The 21,289-nt window shown below is 43.1% G+C and overlaps 1 long non-coding RNA gene across 20 annotated transcripts; it reads left to right on the plus strand.

Annotated features, from left to right (window-relative positions):
* The first annotated feature begins 939 nt into the window (after nucleotides 1–939).
* Nucleotides 940–17,212, plus strand: LOC125523325 (uncharacterized). Of its 20 annotated transcripts, XR_007290184.2 has the most exons (13): nucleotides 940–1,425; nucleotides 1,897–2,031; nucleotides 2,247–2,339; nucleotides 2,474–2,633; nucleotides 3,535–3,668; nucleotides 6,294–6,412; nucleotides 6,531–6,685; nucleotides 7,777–7,910; nucleotides 7,985–8,075; nucleotides 10,679–10,777; nucleotides 11,291–11,376; nucleotides 12,106–12,177; nucleotides 12,246–17,212. It is a non-coding gene; the product is annotated as an uncharacterized LOC125523325 (long non-coding RNA). The 20 variants fall into 20 exon arrangements; XR_007290188.2 differs by having other exon boundaries at nucleotides 7,985–11,376; nucleotides 12,246–16,713; nucleotides 16,842–17,212; XR_007290192.2 differs by having other exon boundaries at nucleotides 7,985–11,376; nucleotides 12,246–14,657; nucleotides 16,714–17,212.
* The last annotated feature ends 4,077 nt before the right edge of the window (nucleotides 17,213–21,289 follow it).

The following is a 21,289-nucleotide window of genomic DNA, read 5'->3' on the forward strand; positions in this document are numbered from 1 at the left end:
GCCGCCCCGGTGGGTGGTGGTGGCACCGGCACGCCGCCGGCGCTGATCCTCCAAGCCCCGGGCACCCGCATGTCCGGCGGGACTGGGTACTCGGCCTCGAAAAGGAGGCGAGCCTCGTGCTCGTGGAGATGGCGGCGGCCGAAGCCGTTCGCCGCCGCGCCGTCGCCTGGGAAGCGCTCGGCCATGGGTTCTGGAGACGGCGAGAGAGAGGAGAGGGAGGAACGACGATGGCGAGAGAGGAGAGGGAGGAACGGCGACGGCGAGAGAGCACGAGTCGCCGAGTGCGCTGGGGCGCGTCTTATATAGCCCGAGGCGCCGCCCCGTGTGCGAGCCGCCGTGAGCATGCGTGGCGGGCGAGGGAGGGCGAGGGACGCACGTCATCCGGCCTTCACTGCGCCGCCCGTGAGCATCAATGGCGCAGGCTGACCGGTGCGGCAGCGCGGCAGCTTTGGCATTGATTCGCCGCGGGAAACGAGGCGATGAGGACGACGAAGGGGCGAGAAGAGGGTAGAGTCGCTGACGCGGCGGGCCCGCGGCTGTTTCGCGCCAAAACAGTTCGCCCCGGCGCCCCCGGGCGCCCCCATCGCGCCGGGTTCGGCCTGGGTCCGCCGGCACTGTTTTCGGCCCAAGCTGGCGAAAATCGGGCTCCTGGGGGCGCGACTGGGCCGTTTTTTCGACGGCGGCGCGAAAAAATCGCCTGGGGAGGCCTTCCTGGGGGCGCGGCTGGAGATGCCCTTAGTACTAGTAGTGAATGTAGTATGTAGTAAGAACTAGTGTTTGTAATGAATTAATCTTTGATCATGTAGTATATGCAGTATGTGATGAACTACTATGGTTGCAATTTCTCCGGCGAAACTTTTTTTCTTCAAATTATGCAGTTTCATATACGGTTTCTGTTCTGCCACGTACGTTTTTGATCCATAAACGAGATCTTCGTTGAAATGTAAACGGCTTATGCGGGTGGGGATTTTGCGGGGTCCGCTAGGATGCTCTTACTCGCACAGAGGACGTATAGCACTATAGCCTCTCCCCGAGCTCATCCCAGCCGTTTGATCAAATCCAACGGCCGTGGTCGCCCCAACGCGGAACACAAGTGAGCCCAAGGCCATTTTCTTTACGTCCCGATTTTTCCGTCCGTGACGCGACAGCGTGGCGGCGCGGCGCGGCGCACGGGACCCCATGGCGGCGGCGCGGCTCCGTTGGCCGGAGGAGCGTGCAGCGGACTCGCACCGTGCGCTGCTCCGTCGAACGGCGCCGACCACGTTGCACGCGCATGGGCTTGAGGTGCGGAGCGGTCGGGAGATGGCGGTGGCGCGGCGCCGTACTTGAGGAAGCTGACGACGACGTGAATGGCAAGGCCGCCCTTCGCGTCTCTGTCTGTAAAGGTTGCGGGTTGTGCGGAAACCATCGACGCGACGAGCGTAGGTGAGCATCCCGAGCCCTCTGCTCTGGTGAATTTTCATTCGGGTTCGGGATTTTGGGGGAAAACTAAGGTTAGGGTTTAGAAATTGGGGAAAACTTTTAGGGTTTCGTCAAATGTCGTGCAATTCCCGTCCTTCTACATTCTGTTGGAGCCCAACGGTGCCAATTTATCATGAACTTAATTCGGATTAAGAACATTCAAGCGGAAACAATTTATTCCTAAACATGATTAATTAGCTCTAACAGAGACTATTAGAGTTTAACTTGAGCATTAACTTTAACTAACATAATCATTAGTATTAACCGGGCAGAACCAATAAATGGAGCACAAAATTATCACTTGATTAGGTCTTAACCAGGAAGACCATTAGCATATATTTTACTGGTCAGTACAGCATGATTAGTAGAAAAAAATTAACCCCTAAAAAGATAAGTAGTTAACGTTGACCTTTATGAACAACTATGATTACCCAGACAGGTGTATCCGTCATTTGCCGCCGGATTCCTTCCGCCTCAGCCAGGACCTTGTGTGCCCTTCTCTGATGTTGTGAAATGTTAACTCATGCATGCCGACAGCCGCCACCATGCTCCAGCTGCCTCAGGCTTCAGGTAGCCTCTCTGTTCTTCTTTTTTCTCTACCTTACTTTGCACTTGCTCTGCTCTGACATTGTGTCAAGTAGATGATTATATTCTTAAAATTTTAACTTACCGATTGGAGTCTTCTTATACTATTTAATCTGAATGCTTGATTCTTCAGTTCGACTTCACCACAGAGATATATGCCTCGCATTTGTTACCATCATTTTGCCTGTGTGTCTTTTCAGGGTGATGAATTAGTCAAGCTATTAAATGGCAGCGACGTTCCTCACACACGCTTCCAATGCAGAATTGCTGGCAGGGCCATCATCACCTATGTCGTAAGTATTTCTTGCATCCACTATAAGTTGCTCAAACATTAGCTATTAATGATGAATAGGGATTTTTTCTCTCCTTTTTTGGTTAGTTGACTTGATTCAGATGGACTCAAGAATTGTGTGCTTTCACGGTATAGATGAACTGCTACTACAAGCCCTCAAGAGGAGGAGGTGAAGATGGAGCGCAATGGTGGCGGTCTTGGCCTTGCTCTCGCTATTATGGCTGCCATCTGGCTTCTCTGCCGCATCGTTGTTTTTGCCAGCAGCGGCGGCTCTTTGCTGTCGATTGATCGCATGGTAACTCCACTTCATTCCCAGATGTTCTTGCTCAGTTCAGTATGTCCTCACAAGCAGCAATGATTGTGATGTTGTTTTGTGGCTCTGCCTGCCTTCCTGTTTAGATTTGAACTTACAACACATGAAATTAATACTGTTTTGTTTGTTCATGAGCAAACAATAGGATTTGGTTGCAGATTTGTTTTCCTTTATTTTGTTCAATAGTTTTGGGTCAAGATTCAAGGATTGGGATGGATAAGAGTCTGCTGTTTCAGGATTCTGTATGTGAAAAATGAGATTTTATGGTAATTCATTTGTCAGTCTGAATGCGGATGTTCAATAATAAAATGTTAGATATGAAAAATCTTTCATTAGATAGTACAGTTTGTGAATTAAATGAACACCCGATGTTACAGTGTGAACTAGCTAATGTCATAAGCCGTGCGTTAAAATAGAGTTCTGAACTTATGTGTATATAGCACAGAGAACATATAAAGTTATGAACACTGCTTAGTTCAACTGGTTCCTAAACTAATCAGTAAGTTTATCCAGGGATTTACATGTCTTCCTTTTAGATTGATTTAAATTGATGACAACAGAATGTCCTTTTTGTTTTTTCTCTTCCTTGTGCATACCTTCAGAAGATAAAAAATACACCCGTGGCTGGCGTTTGAATTGCCTTCATGTCATTCTTACAAATGATGCTCCTGCTTCATAGTCATGTTTGTACAATAACTCTTTAGTCAAGCTCATATTACTGACAACTTTACATCATGTCCCTAAAATCTTCTGTTTATCCCATGGGAATCTTTTGCATCATGTATGTTCCAGAATAGGCATCTGGACTTGTGATTTTTTTGAATCTGGTTTTAGTGATGACTTTCACCATCAGCCGTTTAATTGCTCTGCTAAGTTTCCTCAGCGGCATTCAAGGAGATGCCTGGTGGCAGTTGTTGCCGATGCAGCTATGCGCCATTGTCCTTTCATTGCTCCATGTTGATGGGCCCTCAGAGGTGGCCAATTGTGGGTGACAGGTGGCCATAAGCACAATAGAAGGTGAGCATTGCATGATTGATTGAGTATTCATTGATGGATTTGATTGTTTCTTTCTGGAACCTTCAGTGATTGTTAACCACGATCAGTTTTTGAGTATCAGTGGCTGGTAGATTTTTGTTGGTAGCTTTCACAATTGAATAAGTATTGTTATTCTGTATGCTTACACTTATCCATGAGCATTAATAACTTAGAAATAGTTATGATACTACTAAATTCTCTGTTCAAATTAAACTTTATCATAGATAGATGAAAGATGATCTGATTTGACATGGTATCATTATTTTTATGGCAGTATGATTATTCATCTAAGTTGAGTACCAAAATTGACATACTATAAGCATCCTTAAGAGCCTGATTCTTTGGAATCACAACGTTTCAAAAAATGCATAGGTATTGTTTGTCCATTCGTTGTGCATTATACCATTCACTTGCTGACTAGCCATTCATTTTGCATATAATCTATTGGTTGCTTCACTTGAGTAAACAAGACTCTCAAGGGTTTTTCTCTCAGATCTACATTTCCCTAATAGTTCTATGTATTTCATACAGTCGAGTATACCAATTCTCAATAAAAATCATGGAACCTTCTAGCTAATTATTGATTCCAGGGTCCCTTTTTCTTATAACTGTTACTCTTCCATGTTGTTTCCAACAACAAAGTACTTTTTTGGCGGAAAGAGGAAAATTAGGATTTCAATGCAGCCTACATTGTTCAACCTGTTTTTCTTCTAAAAGCAGTAATTTACATTGCATTTACAAACTTGCGGGCCCAGTTTAGGGTAACCGAGGACAACTTTTTTTAAAAGATTATGTTGTCTTTTAAAACTGAAGTTCCTACTGCATTTTTTATGATACAAATAGAATACCTTGATAGCTGGCCGGCGATGGAAATGGATTGTTCTCCCTTTGTCCAGTGCAAATGAAGCTTTTACAGGAAGTGCATAGTATCTACAGGAGATCAGAGGTGTCGACGATTCTATTTCCAAGACAGAATTTCCCTACTAAAATTATAACCATAGTTCTTTTGTTTATTTGAATTGATAAATAGTCCTTGAAGCGCAGAAGCCTAGAGTATGTTTCAATCACACAGTGTTTCGTTCTGAAAAGAATTTCAAACTGCAGCCCGTATATGCTTTGATGAAGGATTTGACACAATTTTTTTCAAATATAATCTGCAGTTATCATGTTGCATAAATTGTCTGAATTTGAGTTTAAACGTCAGCATGAGATTGCTGGGTATATGTACGAGACCATTTACTGTACTAAAACTACATGCGTCCTATTGCCTCCCCTTGGCATGTTATGCTCTAATGTATGTGTTATAGGAGAATGAATTATTGCAAGATTTAGCAAAATCGAGACACAATGGTTTCTACAAGAAGGCAACATAAGGACTTTTCTGAAGCCCTAGTCAAAAAGTTAAGCGAAACCTCAATTGGTAAGAGGAGTAAACACCTCTTCTTTAGCCATTCAAAACATCGAATTGGTTGGCTCGCGCAAAATTTGGACGAGATTTGTCACGGGCGTGGCGTGTGCCCTGCTTTTTCAGTGCTTTTAATTGTCTGTAATTGGAGATGATTAGGAGACAGGACCTTACCAATGAGGAGAAGGTTTTTTGCTCATCTTTATCATCCTCGTCATCTGGCACACCATGTTTCTCATCCTCTCCTGCTGCCTAGTTAAGCTTCCTGAATTTCGTTCTAACTTCTTCATCGGCAACCTTCCCTTTTCCTGCAACTCCTTGACCCTTCCATACTGCCTCCGATGTCCACACATTTTCCCTCCGCCAGCCATCTCCCTCAACTGTGGTGTACAGTCAAATGCTGGTCCTGCTGCCAGACTCTGACTGGGAATACAACCAGAGGTGGGCAGGTTCACTAATGGGCTACCCTGAACCGCCCCGAATTGTTCGCTCTTGCCAGTGAATGCCAACCGGAAGACAAATCCTTAGTCCTCACCCCCGAATTAAGCAGAGTAGGAAGCTATCTGTGATTTGGATTCCAGTTGATCCAAGCGCAAACGGGATCTGCCCCTAGAGGATTGGTAGGTTGCCCCCAGGTGGAAGTGAGGTGGACGCCGGTGGTGAGGTGCTCAGGAATAGGTGGATTTGGTGGAAAGCTCTAGATCGTCCTCGTGTCCGTCCCAAGATTTCGGTCAACCTTGGTCAAAGCATTCCATCCTCTCTGATCATTGACTATCCCAGCTGTGTTCTATTAAGTGTGAAATTATATCCTTTATATGCAATGAATCCGACCGATGCATTTTGTTACTTTTGGGGCGAGATCATGAAATTTGCCTGTTTGCAGCTATATACATGCTAAGATGTGTATTGCATTTTTATTTCAAAGGGAACAGGCCAAACCAAGCTGCACATTTATATTTGTATAAATGTTTGAAATCAATCTCGGGGAACTTTAGTTTTGTGTGGAAACCTAGAAAGGTATCTTTGGCGCCTGCCAAGCTATCAACTGACAAGAGGTTGCCCATGCTCTTGATAATGAAATATTATTTGCCAGCATAGGTTCTTTTAATTATCAGAAGAGGGTTCTAATTGTTGTTAGTGTGGGGGTGGGGGTGCATTTGTAATGGTTCATTATTTATAGAAGGGGTTAAATTGCTTTGTAGGCACCACGCAGAGCTAGAAGAGGATGCTGGCCGGCAGACCACCTCTCTTGCCGTCAAGGGCACCATTCAGCCGCCTTTTTTTTTTTTTTTTGCTTCAGAGGCTTCTTGTGCTGCTACAGGTTTCTGTTTCTTATCCACTCTCCCATTGCAGTGTAGGTTCATGTTTCTGGATTTTTATTTCTTCCTTTCGGTGAGCGGGTGAGCTAATTTGGCTATTTTCCTCTTGGTATGTTGTAGTAACTGGATGCTTTAAAGGATTTGAATGGAGTTCATTCTAGGTGGGTGTGCAAATCAGCAGCCTGCTGCCATGTCTTTTCTTGCCGGAACCCCCCGCTGCTGGATGCTCCCCTCCCGTCCTGGCACGGCAAGGCACATCTGCCTCTTGTGTGAAGGTAACCAAAGGCCATCTTTGCCTCTTCTTCACCTTTCCTCTCTGTTTTTTGTTAGACTTGTCGTGGTTAGTGCATTTATCATTCCTTCCTATCAATTGATTGAACAGCTCTGGTACATGAGATTGCAGAGCAAACTCCATTTTTGTATTAATTAGAAACAAAAGATGCTTCTAATTTTCCTTTTTATTGTTTTGTCGGTTACAAAGGCGCTCAGATGTTCTGGTCGTCCTTTATGTTCAGATGGTCCGTTAATTTATACTTTCTTAAAGGTGCAGACAATGTAGTCGTATTTTTTTCCTTTTTCTGTTGCCATGGGAAAATAATATGCGAGGACAGAATACATAAAGCAATTCTGACAGTGTGAGCCATAATTATATAAGACAGAAAATTGAATATATTCCAACAATCATCACCATAGCAAAATAAAGCATCTCCTAGATTCAAAGAACCATGTGTAATCCCATTGTTGAACTTCATAAATCACAGGATTTTCTACAATCATCTGTGATGTAGTTCGCTGGTATATTTTAGCTGTGGGCACTGATTGAATGATGAGAGGCCAACCATGGTCTGCTTTCAGATGCTCACCAATTTCTCCTGTGTGTTGCACCTACAGAACTTTCCTCTAGTAACAGAAAGATCTGCATGCTATCCAACTGCCTCTGAAAGTGCTCTGCTTGAGAATTTGTTTTCTGGTAACTCTACTCTCTTCAGTCCAGATATTTTACTTAACTGACAAAATTGCCTTTTTAATTAAGGTTTCCTTGGAGGCAAGACTCCGAGGCTCATCAAGAAGTAGGAACATGAAAGCGAAGTTCTCCTGTTAGTGCCACGTTAACTAAGCCAAGCTGCACGCCGAGTTGTAAATTAGAGATCACAAACGCTGTAGCATTTACATATCCTTTTGCATTGTTTACTAGCCAACCAAGCGCACAAGTATTAAGCTAATGCAATTACATGTCAATATGCAAGTATGTCATGTCTTGAACCCTCTAGCAATATGTGGATTTTGCTATTATATAGTGAACTTGAACCTGCTACCTTGATTGTACCTATATCACATGATTGCTCCTCTGTTTGATGAGCCTCAGAGAGTCGCTGGGAGAAGACAACAAGGATGACTCTGTCCATATTCCAGGTCGCTCTTCCTGCCGTGCCCTGCCTCAGTTCACGTTTGCATCCTGAGGCGATTTCTGAGCTATCGGGTTCTTGATTTCGTGCACAGGTGGGGATTGCCTCAGTTCACGCTTGCATGCTTAGGCGATTTCTGAGCTTACGAGTTATTGATTTCGTGCGCAGGTGGGGATTGCGTTGCCCTGTGGAACGGGTTCCCGTACCTCCTCTGTGCCGAGGCTGGTTGCTACCCCTGCTCGTGGCCGGCGGCTGCAAGGTGAGTTGATTTGTTGGTTTGTTCATGGCCTGGTTCTACCTGGCTCCTATTGTTCTTCCCTTGTCTACTATTTCGATTGGTAGAGAGTTGTCTCGAGCATAAAACCAGGATAATCATTGAGAGACATACCATGGAGTGTTGATGGTGTAAATCTGGACAGTTGTGTCGTCTGAAACAAGAATTTGGCCACAAATCGTGTTGCTGCGAATCTCATCTTTCCTTTGTGAAGTCTGGTCATTCTTCCTCAAATTGGATTGTTCGCAATGTTCTGCAGCTAGGACTAGCTCGTGCAGGCTGACCCTTTGATTCTAGTAGGTGTTCAAATAGTGTCATATCTCATATGTCAATGGCTTCTAGGTGCAGACCCTCAGTATTAGGTGCTGTATGTAGGAATTGTACATCGATGGAAGTATATGATGGTGCAACTCGCATTTAGCCCATAAGCAGACCTTTAGAGTGTGATGTTTTATCTTATAGGCATTTATCAAAGCTAGCCCTGCTGCTTGGGTAAATTCCGAGTGTTACGTGAAGTACACTGGGGCTAGACACTGTTGATTTTTGCCTTACCCTGGTTTGCCGGTCTCTGTTTGCTTATCTGGTACAGTGTCACCGAAATATCCGACCCGAAGCCAACCTCTCCTTCTAGATGGCCCCAGTATCCACCGCTAATCTCTCATCTCACCTTTTCTCAGAGAGAGAGAGAGAGAGGGAGAGAGACGCCTCCACCGGTCGGAAGGCCGTTCGATGTCCGAGAGAAAGGGCGGAAGGCCGTTCCCCGGCCAACACAGATCCATCCCTCGCCGCTCTACAGCCGCCGTTTAATGCCCTCCCTATACCTTCCCGGTGGTGCCCAGCTGCTCCCCCCCTCCTCTTTCACCATCCTGGGCAAAAGGAGGCCCAGGCGCAGCAGTTGTGGCCGTGGTCTGGTCAAGATGGCGCCATGGTCCATGCTATGGACGAGGAGCTATGGGACGAGGCCGTCTCCCCTTCTCCTCTTTTGCGTGATTTGGGTCAGAAGCCTTTAATCTTCTCCGATTTGGTCGCTCCAATGGTCCAGCCTCTGCTTTGGTCGATCGTTTAGCTCATGACCCTGTGCTTTATTTTGTCTGTCCTCAAATTATGATTTTGTATCATATATGTGTCCTGCTTCCTTCAAAATTGTGGATTCCGAAATTTATGATTTATTTTCCGAATTTGATATTGTCGATGCTTATCGTCATCATCCAGTTGGATTAGGAACCGCGATGATGTCCAGTGCAGTTTCCGATTCATAATTTTATGATCTCTGTATATTCATGCGGTCATGCCTAAATCTGTATATTGTGCCATTGAACGTTTCACATTATTTCTATACCATGGGACAGTAGGAAACTAAGTGCACAAGTGGGAAGATTACTGCTCAGTATTGTAGCCTTTATGTATGTTTTAGTCATACTTTCCCAACAATGAAGTGAATGCTGATAATTCTGAAGTATATTAACTTCAATCTAAGGCTGGTTCCAGCATTAGGATAAAGAAATGCTCTGCAACAGATTGGTAATTGTGAATATACACTCGCTGGAAGATACCTTGAGAATTCATCATGTGTAGTGCTTTACTTTGTTGAGTCCACTTTTAGTTTAGCACTAATTAACTAACTCTTTGGTGCTCAGTTACCTCCGTGTAAATAGATATGGCTTCATCCTGTTAGCTGCTTTCCTGGGCGAATTGCTCCTTGTATTAGTTACATCATGTAACCTATACATCATAGTTCATTCTTGATTTTAGTTCAGTTTCTGGTTTCGTATTATGATGGTTTGACCTGCATCATGCCTTTATGAAATATGTACATGAGAATATGGATGTCATCTAATAAATTAAATTAGATTTTTATATGGAGTAATATTGGTACACTAAGCGTTATTGCTTGATAAAGAACTGTTGCATGTGGCGGAAGCTACAGCAATGCCACCATACTGTACATGGCTCAAATCTTGAAATTCTTGGCTGCGTGCCACACCTGGTCTTTAAAAATCATGTCTTAAGGTTGAGCAATTTCAGTTTGAGAAACCTACTTGGTGTTCTTGCATTTCCTGATATATTTGACAAACTTCTGTTGTGGCGAGTTTACGATGGGTTTCAATTTGGTGTAGTGATCAATCACTGATGTCATATATTTATAACAGAGGGGGGAAATGAATACTTATCAAAAAGTTCCTTTTGCATAAAGCAGTTTTTGGGAGATTTGGGAGTACAAATGCCTAATTCTAATCTATAGAGCCAACGAGACCCGTAAACATTCTCAAACTAATGTTTCATATTAAAAGACAAATTGATCGTGATTTCAGTCGAGTGTACATGTTGCACGAGAATGACATACTAAAATGTTGAGCAAACCGAGGCTGGTGGTTTCTATGCAAAACGAAGCTCTCCCCCTGAATCATTCTTTACTTCTATTTTCCTGTAGCAATTTTTGTACATGTATGTAGTTCCAAGGTGCAGATAGTTAGCATTTGGCTTTCTCTACTATCGTTTGTCTTTTTATATCTTACCCCATTTTACATCAGTAATTATAGGAGAAGTTTATCATTAAGAATCACACTAATTAATTGGGTTTACTTTAGGCACGATCACACAAGAAATCTATGTTGATTACAGGAAAGGCATGCTCATTTGTTCTCAGTACTGTTTTGATTTTTCTACAAACAATTGGCTTTGTACAGGTAATTGATATAACCTACACAATTGGGTTGTATAAGAATCAGGTTGCTACACTATACTCCAGTGCCTTTCTGTTCAATTTTCTGTTTGATTACTGCATCTTTCATCTTTTCTAATATTAGGCGATTATGCTGGGTCATTTGTGGCATGCTCTTCTCTCTTTGCATAGTGGAAATACTTTTTGATTACCATTAGAATAGGAGATCACGCAAAGATGTATGCCAAGTTCTTATTATCATCTAGCTATTGGTTCCTATCGATATTCATGTCAAATCTTGACAAGATATTTATTGTTGTGATTCAAGTAAGTAGGGGTGCAAATTTAAAGCCATCATCTGGCCCTCCTTAGTTCAAATAAATGAACTAAAATTTCAAGTTAAATCATGCATTATTTAAATAGTTTCTACTTTGAGCTCTTCAAATTTTATGGAGATACTCTCTCAAATTTTGTTGTGTCCAGCAAGAATGAAAAAAAAATGTTCTTAACTGCATTTTCTTCCTGCCTTTGATTTCAGACAATGTGCATATATATCTTAGGATTCTCGAACCAGTGACAATGTGGAAGGCACATCCTTCGGTGCTTAGATATGCAACTTTTGAGGTAATATTCACTTCGATATTTGTGGTTACTTTCTTTCTAATATAGACACAAATCACTATGTATCTTCAACGGTAATGTTGGAGGTTGAAAGCCTGAAACAAATGGCTTGAGCTTCTAGACTTTTAGTACTATAATTTGCAATTAAACTATATTCTACAAACTTAAATTGGTTGCAAAGATGCAATCGATTTAACTTAGATTGATCCATGTGTTTCCTTTACCCTGTTTTATAGTCAAAATTTCACCAAAATAATGTTAACATAATTACTGTGAAGTAGTCAAGCAGTGAGAACTCATATGACATAGCCATTACTACCTTTTCGCGTGTGCAAAATGTGATACAACTGTCCTTAAAACAGAAATTGGTAGCGAATATATGGCAAGTTTACCCTTGGATTGATTCATGTGTTCACTTTAGCTGTTCTCTAATGAAGATTTGCCGAACAAGAACTGGTGATTTATACGTATAAGGAATTATCATACAACTATTCTGAAATACCAAAATGCTGGGAATTTATCTTCCATTTTAGACCATTCCCCTGTTTAGTTTACTCTGCTCTGTACTGCAGAATTAAAAAAAGCGCAGTCTTCAGTGCCTTGTATGCTATAAACGTGCGATAGACCTATTCTGAAATCTTAAAAATGTGATCTAGCTATTCTGAAAACTTAAATTGGTGACAAAGATGCACTAGATTTAGCTTAGATTAATTCATGTGTTTCCTTTACCAGTCTCTGCAGTGAAGATTTCGCAGAACACGCATTAGGGATTATCGACATACAGAAAATTGTCACATCATTACTGTGAGTTAATCAGATCTTGAGAATTAATATAACACATCCATTGGTCTAGTTTAATGTTCATTTTGCAGAACTGCGGCAAAGATTAGCAGCGAGTGCGAGGACGTCGTCCGATGCTCGGGAAACGCTGCGGGAGTTCGCCTGTTCGGAGTTGTAGAGTGCAACCACGACCTCTTCCCTGCCAGCACCCGATCTAGCGTCGTTCGTCCCACGACGGCGAGATCCAGTTCCCCTGTGGCCTCTTCCTTCGGCCTTGGTTGACAAAAAGCAGTAAGAAATCCTCACATTTCCAAATTTCTTTGCTACAATTCAATTACCTCTTCTCACCGTGCAAATTTAAGAAACTCAACAACACATTCTGAAGTGTTGTTTGTTGATCAACTGGTTTAATCAGTGCTGGCTTTGCGAGACTGTTGTCGTGTGAAATTTTCAGAAGGAAAAAATGCCTGTAGATATTGCTCTTCAATCATATGACAATAAACATCAATCTTCTCTTTTCTATGCTGAATGGTCATTGCTGCTTGATTTAGTGCGTTGCTGTGCAGTAAATATCAAGGCTTAATTAGTATAAGACTAATAACAATGGAAGATCTAGAAGTTTCTATCTCTGAACTTGCAGAGTTCTCCGAGCTTAGGATAGCAAGACATTGTCGAGGTTCACAAAGAGTAAAAGGCGACCTTACATGAGCATAACAATAGCAGTACAAATGCCAAAAGAATTTGGCACACAAGTACATAGTTACCACAACAATATTAGTACATCATAAATGATTGCTACGTCATAAAACTCAGCGTCTAAGTTCCCCTCTCAGAACACACACAGTTATATTATCCAGCATATCACTTCAGGATGAACACACACAGGTTTGCTCAGTGTTATCCATCGGTTAGGGGCATGCATCCTTCTATTCTGTATCTTGATATACAGAAAGAAATACTATGTATTGTTTACTCTTACTGAATTGATAATGAGGTCTTAGCTGTAATGTTAATATCCGTGAAATCAATATCTAAGGTTGCTATTCTTAAGATTTAGTCGTTTCGTACTCCTAATTTTGCACTGGGATTTAATGAACATGAATGCAGAAAAGGTTAACATGCCTTGAACATCTTTATTTACTGAACAGAAATAGACAATTCAGTGTGAAAATTTGGATTTTGGAACACGCCTATGCTTGATAGGATTTGTGTATCTCACCCTTCCAATGAAATGAACTGTATGGCATCTAAATTTCGACCCTCCGCCGCTAGATCATTTGCTGTGAAGAACTCTCCAGTAAGCGATTGAAGTGTACACTGGATATTGGACTTCCAATTGCGTGATCCATATTGGTTGACTGAACACATAATTACCTTTTTTATGTCCTGCAAATATGTGGTGTTTTGCAGATTTATGTTAACACAAGCTCACACCATATATTTTCTATGTACCTCTGTATCCCAATGGAAAATGCATTCTACAGAGCACTGTAACTTGGCAGTGCTTATCTTTTCCTGATTGACACATGCATTTCTTGAGATGGACCAAAGCAGAACCTTGATTCCGTATAGTTTGCTTGCATTCAGCTAACTTAATAGCAGCGAACTATCAAATGATTTCTGAACAATAGTTATTTGATATAATTTTTGTTTTCTATCACCAATAATGGTTGCTCCTCCGATGCATGTAGGCTATATCATCATTCAAGGAGATTGTGGCAAAATGAAGTGCGATGCTAGAAACTTTCTCGTGATACAAAAAACTCTGAATCGTGGCATTGTGTAGTGAAAATATGAAGAGGCTGGTACCATTATTAGTTTTTTACTGACCAGAAAATTGTACTACCTCCGTAAACTAATATAAGAGCGTTTAGAATACTAAAGTAGTAATCTAAACACTCTTATATTAGTTTACAGAGGGAGTACTATGTATCTTCTAGGATTGTTCTTGATGCATATTTTGCTCAAGTTAAGTCTTTATACCATATGAATGGTTCTGCACACTCTCGCTGCTATATCACTAAAATTATTTTTCCGTGTAAATCATTGGTCACACTTTTCTCATAATTCTACTCAGGTCAAAATGTCGTAGAAATTGTGTTTTCTGGTGTTTACGAGCAAGGATGTCAGCATTGTGGGTTGGGGCATGGTTGGGCTTTGTCTTGGCGGAGTGGCTATATACTTTAGAGTTGTGTTGAGGGATTTTTTTGCATTAGCAATTAATAACTCAAGTATATTTTTAAAGATGTTTCTTGCTTGGTGCTCTTCTTTGGTTTCTGATCAGTTTGTGCCTGTTGTGTAGTGTGTAGGCTATGTTCTATTGGTTTGGACTGCCTTGAATTGTTTGTTATCGGATAGAAAATGCAACTCAGTACTCCATTATGTGTCACAACAGGTTTGGTATAGACGTTTCAGGCTGACTCCTTACTTTTGCTTGCTCGAAGTTTAAGGTGCATGCCACTTAATTTTCTTCACGGGAGGAGGGTTGGCCAGAAGTAGGTGAGGTACAAAAGTAGGCTCCATCCCTGTTACATCTGTTCAGACTACTGAATTTGGTTCCCTTACTCATTTCAGTTTCACTTGGTGTATGTGAAGCAATGCAATTTACTTCCATTGCTGCCATCTTGCTTTTCGTGAGTTAATTCTGTACAATTAGTCAACATTGTAGACGGTGGCCTGATAGAGCGTTTTCTGTAATGCATGGTTAAATAGCTTTTAGGTTGATTTGATAAGACAACTTTTTCTAATGTCAGGCTTAGTTTACTTTTTGTAAGAGTAGGTTTGAACCATGTAAATATGCTTTAACAACTGAAATTTTGACACATGACATGTTTTTATTTGTTATATTTTAAGCTTGAAACTCAAATCTCAGCTATTCCCTAAATATTTAAATACTGAACCTTTTGTTTTCTACACTGCCATGGTCTCCGTGGTATTATTTTGATAGCCTCACAACCACTAATTGCTATTATATGAAATGATAAATTAATGTGGGCAGTCATGACTATTTTATACATCGATGGTCTAAACTAGAAATGTTTGACTGCGCGTTACACATCAAGGAGGGGGTATTCATGTGTGTGGTCTGCAGTGGTATATCAGTTAAAGATGTGCTAATTTTGTTGTTAATGCTTTGACATGCTATGAAAGTTTTCTGTATGGCAAAGGACGTGTTCCTTACTTTCTCCTGTGTATTTATTTCAGAAGTTCTTCGAGCATTTGTTTTTAACTTGTAGCTTATATTGACAGCCATGGTTGTGTGCCTTGGTAGATTGAAGTAGTGGCATGTAACTGATTTCACATTCTTCTATGAATAATACCCGGACTGCTCTGTGCTAGATACATCCGCTTGAGTGACAATTAGTTCCGGACGGAGGGAGTATGTTTTTTGAAGACTGCTCTGTCTTTTTTCCTTCTAGTTACTGGCCATAAGCCCTTAGCTAATGCCAACTCTGCTGTAACATGCCTATTGACCACCAGAAACCACTTTGTTTTCTGTGTATGCTGGCCATTTCAGTGTACTTGTTTGATATGCTGCCAACAACTTTTCCCTTTCTTCTTTCTTACTCCCTCGGTCCCATAATGTAGTGCACATTGGTTTTCCTGAAAGTCAAGCTTCAAAAACATTGACCAAATTATTGAGAAAAATCTAATATGTTTCATGAAAATATATATCAAATATATACACATGAAAATATATTTCATGATGAATCAATTGCTTTTGATTTCGTATTTTGGATGTTGATAATTTGTTTCTGTATATTTGGTCAAAGTTTACAAGGTTTGACTTAAAAAAATTCTAATATGTACTATATTTTGGGACAGAGGGAGTGCTATTTAGTTATTTCCTCGAGCAAATCGATGCTTATTTATGCTAATGCATATGTTGTTTTAGTTCTAGTTGTGTGCATGGCATATTGTTTTTCTAGAAGATGCAGTTCTGAATTTTCTCATGGGTCTATGAATCTATTATTGCATGAACTGGTGATATGCGGTCAAGTTGACTGACACCATTTGGCATTTCTAGTGCTTGAGTTGACAAATTCGATGTAATCAAATAGTGTCCCTAGAACTTAAAAAGTCATCTATTTATCTAGTGTAAGTGTTGTCCTTTCCTTTTTATGTGCCGGAATTCTTCTACATTCTGAGCATCAACACACTTTTAGATAGTACACTGGCACTGCTGCACTGGTGATTCTATCTTCTTTAATACTCCCTCTCTTCACTTTTATAAGACGTTTTAGACAGTTTAGACAGCACCCAAAACAGTCCAATGCCAGCTCTGAAACGTCTTATAAAAAAGAACGGAGGGAGTATGTGATTTATGCTTCTGAAAGTGTCCACTAGGTTTTATTGCTTGATGAATTGAGTGTTGTTTTTTGAGGAATTGACTGTTGTATTTGCTTATAGGTGCAATATTTTGTATCAAATTTACCTTTAACAATCTGTTACTAACCTTGGTTTTCCTTTGTCTCTGTCTCTTTTTTCGTCCCCTCCAATGATGGTGCCTGGACTATGACCTCTGCCTTTTCATGTTTGATTTTCCTCTGCTGCTGCTAGGTATTGTTTTGGCTTTTGTTTATACAGGGTGCATACTCACATAATGCTCCTTGCTCTGAAACATTTAGTTTGACGGCCATATTCTGTTTGTACATGCAATTATTTCTAATATGTAAGCATATTTGTAGGATCATACAGTGGCAGACTACGCACTCTCTATAGTTAGTATATTTACTTACAGTCTTGGATACACTAAATGAGAACAAAGTTTGGATGTGTCATTGTCTGCACTCATATAGTTTCCTGATGAATATGACGGAGCTACATCTCTTTGACTGAAGAAAATGAGGACCAAGCTCTCAAGACAGTTTTGTGTCTTCCACAGCAGGGCAATTGCCTGAAAGAACCATAACGTCAGTCCATGCATTCAGTTGTCTGTGCAGCAGCCTGCCAGCTGTCATTTGATTTGTAATAACATTAATGTGGTCATGTAGGTTACACATGTACTAAGAACTGGTTGACTATGTATGACCATCAGGTGAACTAATATTTCCTATTATTTGTTCATTTCAGCCGTTTCACTTTCGTTTGTTACATGTATGTACAGGTACAATGTCATTGTCATATTAATACTATCGACGTGTGTTTGGTTCGCTCTCCGGTAACGTATTCGTTCTGGTAAAGAGAAGCACCGGTTTCCAATGTTTTCTCACTGAATACATGTTTTGTTTCCAATGTTTTCTCACCGAATACATGTTTTGTTTGGTTGAGCGTCCAACCTCCGTTTTCCTAATCAGCTTCGGTCCGGCTGTTTTCGGTTTTGCGAAGCCACGCGTCGTATGTGTCTACCATGTGCCATGTACATTTGTGCACGTCGTAAAACCTCGATAGAAGCAAAGAACTTTGCCAAAAAAGAAAAAGAAAAATCACATATATTCATTACCCAAGGTGGCTGAATATCGACAGAAATAACCCCGCTAGCGCAGTGTATAGTAAAATGTGTCAACCCACTTCTCCTTTGTCGTCCACGGAAATCATACTTATCTGAACTTAGTTGCATTTAAAAAAAAAGGGGTAAACAGGCGCTCCACCTTTTGCATACCATTTCAGTCTGAAACTTATGCACATACGAAGCGGTTTCTGGATGGCTAGCTCCACTAAAGAATATGCCCTGTTAAGATTTAGTTGGTGGTTCACCTGCAAAAAAACAGAAGGATTTAGTTGGCGGTTTCCCTAAAAATACAATTTAGTTAGTGGTTCTCATAATCAGCAAATTCATTTTGTTGCAATGATGCTTTCTTTCCCTTTTATTGTGCACAATAGGTAGACGTAAGTCGCCTGAATTTATAATATGGGCCAGTCGAATTTCAAGTGAAGGAATTAATAGCCGGAGAGAAGGAAAGAAGGAAGGAGCTCCCCGGAGGAAAGTAAGGAGCTCGCCGAAGAAGTCTCTGGGTCTATCTTAGGAACTGGCGGTCCATGGGGGCGGTCAGGGAAGAAGCCGTCGGGAGGTTGAAGAAATGATTCGGCTGTTCATTTTGTATTGGATGCTAGGAAAGAATCCACTGGGTTAGTTTAAGGTTTTAGTCGACTTACACCTAGCCACTTCCTTTATTGTGTTTCTGTGTCACTCTGCCTTTTTTCTCAGCAACGGACCTCCCATCAATTTTCACTAAGGGCGTGTTTGGTTGCCCGCATGCAGCCCAACCCGGCCCGCGCGGGATGTGCGCGGCCTGTTTGGTTGCCTGGGCTGCATGCGGTTTGAGGCCCGCACGGACCTTAAAGCAGCCCGCAGCCTGGCCCGGCGGAAGCTGCCGAATCGGCAGTTTCTCCCGAGCCTGGCCGGGCGCGGCCACGCGCACGAGGCAGTTGCACGCCTCGGGCAGCGCGGGAGACGGAGGCGACGTCTCGTTACTCGCCCCCCACTCTCCTGTCACCGCCCAGACGCACTGTTCCCACCGCTCCCTCTCTCTCCCTCACCGCCCCTCCCTCTCCTCTTCTTCGATGGCTCCGCCACGCCCACCGCCGCGTCGCCCTCTGACCGCCGTCGACCAGCGCATCGCCAGCATCCAGGAGCGCTGGCTGGCCGGACTCCAGAACTCGGGCCGCGACCTGGCGTCGGCGCTGCGAACACCGTCCCCCATCTGCTGCCGGCCACCACGAGCGCCGGCCAATGCAGTGCCGGCCGCTCCTGCTCCGCCGCCGATTTCGGACCACGTGGTCCTGGGCTCGGCGCCGGCGCCGTCGACAGAGCCGCCCCTTCTTGGGACACCATTGGGCACGGGAGTTTTCTTGACCCCCGTCCAAGGGTTTTCTCCTGTCGGCGGGCCGTCCTTCTCGACCTCCGGCGTGGCGTTCAGCACAGGGCCGATGCTGCAGGCCGTCGCCGAGGCCGGCTCCTCCTCTGCTCCACCACCTCTCTCCTTCCCGTCGGGGTTTTCACGCCGGCCTCGGTTCGCCGCGGCTGCGCGTGCTCCGGTGAGTCAAACCCCCTCAATGCTTGCTCCTAGATGTAGATTAGGGGTTAATTTCTTAGGCATGTGCTAGTAGTTAGTGGATTCGATCCCAATCGAATCCAATCGGGCTGATCTGTTCTTGTTTTGTACAGTGTGTGTGCTAGGATAATTTTCTTGTGCTACGGCTTGTGTGTCCTAAGATTTGTGTGCATGCTAGTAGCTGTGTTCATGCTAGAATCATGTTCATGTTGACTGATGAATGTTATACTGATGGCATGTTCATGTTGACTGATGAATGCTAGAATCATGTTGACTGATGGCATGTTCATGTTTCATGTTGCTAACATGCATGCTGAAGCTAGGGTTTGTGCCATCAGTGGACTTGCCCAATTGAATGTTATACGTGCATGTAGTAGGACCATTTTAGGATGGTGCCAAATCTGCATGGCTGCACATGGGTGCTATTGGCACTTCCTGTTGCTATTTTTAGATGTTTCCATGTTTAGGATAGTGCAGTGATGAGTGCCAGTTGCAGCAAAGAAGATGCCACTGATCAGTGGACTTGCCCAACAGCAAGTCAACTGATCAGTGGCATTTGCCCAACAACAAGTGTCATTGATAAGTGGCATTTTCCCATAGGCAAATGCCACTTATCAATGGCACTTGCTGTTGGGCAAAATGCCACTTATCAATGGCACTTGCTATTGGGCAAGTCCACCGATCAGTGTCATTGATCAGTGCCATTTGCCTAACAGCAAGTGCCATTGATAAGTGGCATATGCTCAAAGAGTTTGTGCACTGATCAGTGGCATTTGCTCTTGGGCAAATGTCTTTGATCAGTGCCATTTTGCAAAGAGTTTGTGCACTAATACTTGTCATCTTAACTGAAAAGATATTGAAGACTGACTGGGATGTGGCGGGAGGAGGAGCTCAGGTGGTGGCCGGAGCTGAGCGCGCCGAGGATTTCATCCCCACGAACAGGTGGCTCAGGACGGTGGACCTGCCTGGCAGGATCGCCTTCATGAGCGTGCCTCGTTCAAGAGGACGATCTCCGAGGCAGGGCCACGAGGAGGGGGCCAGGGAGCCGCTGCGCTTCTACCAGCAGATCAAGGACAACGAGGACCTCGCCATGCTCGACGTCCCTCCCAAGTTCATGGAGGTGATGAACACCTGGCTGGTCATCAAGCGGCTCCCGCGCGTGGTCAGGCTGTCGGCGAACAAGCGGTGCGTGTTCTGGGTGCAGGTCCAGAACTTCGAGGGGCACATGATGCTTGGTCGGGGCTGGAACTACTTCTGCCGCCGCCACCGGATCGTCCCCGGCGACCTCGTCGTTGTGCGCATCTCAGGACTCGGACTGAAGGTTTAGATCTACAACCACGACTCCTCGATCATGTGCAGGTTTCGTTGCAGCAGGCACAACTGCCATGGTGACATCGAGCATGCTATGTAGTTAAGTTAAGTAAGGTGTTAGTGGAGAACTTTTATGGTGTGTGGCGAGACTTGTGCTGGGAACTTGTTCATATTTTAGCCAGGAGCAGCACCCTGGCACGGAGCAGGGAAGGAGGATGCCCCTGCTGTTAATCTAGACTTATGCTATGTAGTTAAGTAGTTTGCTGTCATTTCCTTGCTTGCTGTGTTAAGTTTGCTATCATTACATTGCTTGCTTTGTTTGATCTTGCTATTGTGTTGTTGCTGTTGTGTTGATCATGTGTGGTGGTAAGGCCACCACATTTGAATGGGGTGAGCAGAACACAAACGCTGTTTGCAACCAAACAGCTGAAGTTTGCATCTGCTCACACCCTAAGCACAAAAACGGCAACCAAACAGCAAGGGGGTAAGTGCCTCTCCACGCGATGCAGGCAACCAAACATGTTGCATCTGCTGCATATGAGGCTGCATTTCATCAACCAGGCTGGCTGGAGATGGACATGCAATGCAACTACTGTTGCAAACTGCAACCAAACACGCCCTAAAGAATCTGCCAAAGTCTACACAGTACCAACAAACAGTAGAGAAAGAAACAAGTTTACTAAAAATCAGTCGTCTATTTTCGTTTTCAATTTGGCTTCAGGTCGTTTTTCCAGTCGTCCGATTTTGTTCTAAGATCCATGTTGGTCTGGTGATCTATTCGGGCCCGCTTTGTCTCAATTTTCTTTTGAATACAGTACAGATGCAAGCAC

Source organism: Triticum urartu, chromosome 7A (assembly GCF_056163025.1).
Source record: "Triticum urartu cultivar PI428250 chromosome 7A, HENAU_Tu73, whole genome shotgun sequence".
NCBI lineage: Eukaryota > Viridiplantae > Streptophyta > Magnoliopsida > Poales > Poaceae > Triticum > Triticum urartu.